General features: G+C 46.8%; 1 pseudogene; it reads right to left on the bottom strand.

Annotated features, from left to right (window-relative positions):
* Positions 1-1,592: 1,592 nt before the first annotated feature.
* LOC123790094 (large ribosomal subunit protein uL14 pseudogene) lies at positions 1,593-1,991 on the bottom strand (annotated as a pseudogene).
* Between the last annotated feature and the right edge of the window lie 2,041 nt (positions 1,992-4,032).

Raw genomic sequence — 4,032 nt, 5'->3', positions numbered from 1 at the left:
AATTCCGATATACACCCACATACTCTGCTCCCAGGGTAAATGCTCTCATTCTCCACCGAAGAGAATCTCCAGTCCACTAGCCCTCTCCCCATCCCCCAAAACCGTAGAGAATGCCCTGCTGGCCATACTCACCTTGCAGGCAAGGACAAGCCCACCCTCAAAACACACAGCCAAACGTTGCGCTCTGGGAATAGCCATGACAAGAGAATTAAAACAGTGACCTTCGTATCTGTGAAGGATTTTCACAGCAGCAGTCAATACTGATGAATCTAGATCTTCATTAATAAGTACAAATCCACTCTCGAGGATCCTAAGACACTGAAGGAAAGCCACGTGCCAGAACGTGGCAAACACAGGAAACACAGTTAACACAGGAAGGAGAGAAACAGGAAAAAAAAATAACAATGATTATTTACGGAATGAGATGGTGTAAAATGTAGATGGGTTGCTTATCTGATTTTTCTAACTTATCAGTTATTTTTGGAATATATTTTAAAAGATGGGGGAAGGAAAAGAAAGAAAGAAAAGTCCTTTAGAAGCCTGATTAATATCGTTGGAGAGTTTCGGGAACCAATGCTATGTTCATTGAACAAGGACAGGCTGCTGTGAAAGCAATCAATCCGACAAACGGTTCTTGGAAATTAAAAACAATAAACAACAAAAACTGCTAATACCGAAACAAGAACCTCAGCAGAAGGATTGCATAATGAAACAGACATCACTGAAAGGCAAGTCCGTGTTCCAGAACACAGGACACAGAGCCAGCTTACAGAGAGGTAATGTTATGATAAAGGTGCTGAAAGAGATTCACGAGCCTGTCATTGGCAGTTACGGGGAGGGGAGGACTTTCATAACCCACTTTAGATGGTCCCTAATGGTTTTTTTGAAGATTTTATTTATTTATTCAGAGAGAGAGAGAGAGAGCAAAAGCAGGGGGAGCAGCAGAGGGAGAAGCAGGCTCCCCACTGAGCAAGGACTCCGATGCAGGACTCGATCCCAGGACCCTGAGATCATGACCTGAGCCGAAGGCCGACGCTTCACCCACTGAGCCACCCAGGCATCCCTAGAGGCTCCCCAATTTTTTAAATTAGTTTTAAAAAGAATTGTTGCGTTGTTATTTGAATGACCTACAAAGGGCAGGTGATAGCTTGTCATTTTAGAAAAGCCATAAGCCTACCTCTGCATGACAGGAGCCCGTCTGTGAGAGTCACATGGGTGTGTTTCGAGCACGCCGCCATGGTCAAAGGATGTCCACCAGCACGTGAGCAGCTCTCTTCTCTAAGGGAGGGGATTTTAGTCTGCATCTGCTTCAGTAAATATCATTATTTGGGGGGGGGAGCAAATACTTTTTTTGAAGATTTATTTATTTTTTTAGAGAAAGTGTGCATGCAAGCGGGGGAGGGACAGAGAGAGAGGGAGAGAGAGACTCTCAAGCAGACTCTGTGCTGAGCACGGAGCCCGACGTGGGGCTCAATCTCAGGACCCTGAGATCCTGGCCAGAGCCAAAATCAAGAGTTGGGTGCTCAACGGACTGAGCCACGCAGGCGCCCCACAAATAATTTTTAATTTTTTTTTTTAGCAAGTGCACCAAATTATCCTGCCCTCCTGCCAGCACTGGGTGCAATCCTGGGCCCCAAGTCTGCACACTCCTTTGCAACTAGTCCCGGATAGCAGAGCCTTTCACCTTTTTGTTTACTATGACCCTTGCATTGTCTTCAAATAGGAGACATACCAGCTTTTCTCCAGTCTGACTTTCGTGGGTGAATTCCCATTGCTGGATGTGCCTTCTTTCCGAGATCCATGGCCACCACTGTGTCACCCACTCCAGCAACAGGAAGTCTGTTCAGTCATCCCTTGATCCCGTCCACAGAGATGATAGACAGATTCTTGGCTCCTGTGCTGTCAGCACAGTTGATCACAGCTCCTACCAGAAGACCCCGGGAAATCTGGAATTTCACACCGAAGAGGCCACCACATCCTTGCTTTGACATCTGGAACCTGCAACAGGACAGAACGGACATCATTCTTACAGTAAACTCTAAGTTTCCAGCTTGCAGGTGACCGGCTATGGTACACGCGGTCAGAGATGGCTCATTTCTGGAGCAGGGCTCATCCATGAGTGCTGAGTGCGGGCTTTTGAGTTGGGAGCTGACTGAGCTGAGGGACCTGGAGAAGGCACACCAGAGGAAGCTTGGTTGGGAGGCCTTGTGTCCCTTGTGCCAGCTGGGAGGAGAGCCCATTGCAGGGTTCCGCTTCATCAGTAACCGCAGCTCGTGCATGAGCCAGGGCTAACTGTCTGGGTTTTATCATGATTTATGTTGCCTGTCATCTCTTTGCCCTTTATGACTCTCAGTTTCTAAAGAGTTACCAGCTATGTTATTGCTGTGTAACAAACCACCCCAAAACTTATTGGCTTAAAAAAGCAATCATGTGTTACTTCCTTTTCTTTTTAGAGATTTATTTATTTATTTTAAAGAAAGAGAGAGAGAGAGCGCACGCACCTGAGAGGGAGGGGCAGATGGAAAGGAAGAGAAAATCTCCAGCAGACTCTGCACTGAGCGAGAAGCCCGACACAGGGCTCTATCTCACCACCCTGAGATCATGACCTGAGCTAAAATCAAGAGTTGGATGCTTAACTGACTGCACCACCCAGGCTCCCCAATCATGTGTTACTTACTTCTTACAAACTTGGGGTTGGCCTGGCCAGGCTTGGCTTGGGTGTGCGTCTGCAAGCTGGCTGGAGGCTCACTGGGCTAGGATGGTCTCAGCTAAGAAGACTCAGCTCTGTTCCATCTGGAGCTCATTCTCCAGCTGGTTAGCCCAGGCTTGTTCTCACAGTGGAGGCAGAGGTCCAAGAGAAAGAGCAGAAGAGCATGAAACATCTTGAAGCCTGGGTTCAGACACTTCCACCACATTCATTGGCTAAAGCAAGCCAAAGACCAGTCTGGATTCAAGGGATGAGGGAATAGACTCCAACTCTTGATGGAAAGAACGTAAAGCCACATTGCAAAAGGCATGAATATAGGAAGGAGTGGAAAAATGGGGTCATTTTTGCAATCAATCTACTGACGTCAGCTATGCTTCCTTGCTGGTGTGCCCTACAGTCTCGGCAAGGGCACAGAGAAACAGACCATCAGTAGTCACACTAGTGGCCCATTTTGTGACCTGTATTTCACCATTGAGGTAGCATTTGGTGTACGAAACGTGAAATCTTGACAGGTGTCCAGGAGCCCCCTCTCTGTCAGGTCTAGTACCCTTCCCTTTTCCTGTCCCATCTGTCTTCTCGTTCCCTCCCTTTTCCGCAGGGACCCTTCCTGACAAGGCCTTGGCGATTTGAATTTCTCAGAATCATCCTGGAAGGGCAGCGCCGAGCCTTTACGCTCCTCCCAAGGACATGCTTCTGACGCCGTTTGGCATCTTCACGCAGAGTATCTGCAGACAACACCGTTTCCTCTTGCTAATGCTGACCACCTTTCCTAAGATAACTTTATTGCTTTATTGCCTAAATGAGTTTGTCTGCCCAAGGTGAAGAGAGAAAGGAACAATAGCGGGAAGGGGGAAAAAACATTCCACCAGACTTACCATAAAAAAATAATAAATTGAGCTCTTTTTATCTGGGAGTGAAAAGAAAGCAGATGACAGATGGGGGAGCCTCTTTGGAAATGTTGAATCACTTCCACAAAGACAGACATTCCGGCAAATTCTCCCAATGTGAAGATTCCAGCCATGTTTATTGGTGGTCAGCTGCAGATGTGCCCTCTTCTTTCTGGAAAAGAAAAAGCAAGCACAGCTTCCTCTTGAACCACCCTGTCAGGGAAACAATGGTGTCCTTTGGTTCCATTGGTTCTGTTCCTAGCCAACTGATGACGTCATCGAGGCATCTGATTTTTCCCCCTACACAAAAGAAGATTAATGGCTAAGACCACAAGAAGGACTATTGTTTTGCCAGCTTTGTTCAAATTGGTGGTTAAAATACTTTCTTTCACAAAATGCAACATTGCCCAAGAGGTAATAAAACCCCCTTCTTCTGTG

This window comes from Ursus americanus, chromosome 1 (genome assembly GCF_024610735.1).
Source record: "Ursus americanus isolate L20-20 chromosome 1, mUrsAme1.1.p, whole genome shotgun sequence".
NCBI lineage: Eukaryota > Metazoa > Chordata > Mammalia > Carnivora > Ursidae > Ursus > Ursus americanus.
This window is presented reverse-complemented; position numbering and strand designations above follow the sequence as displayed.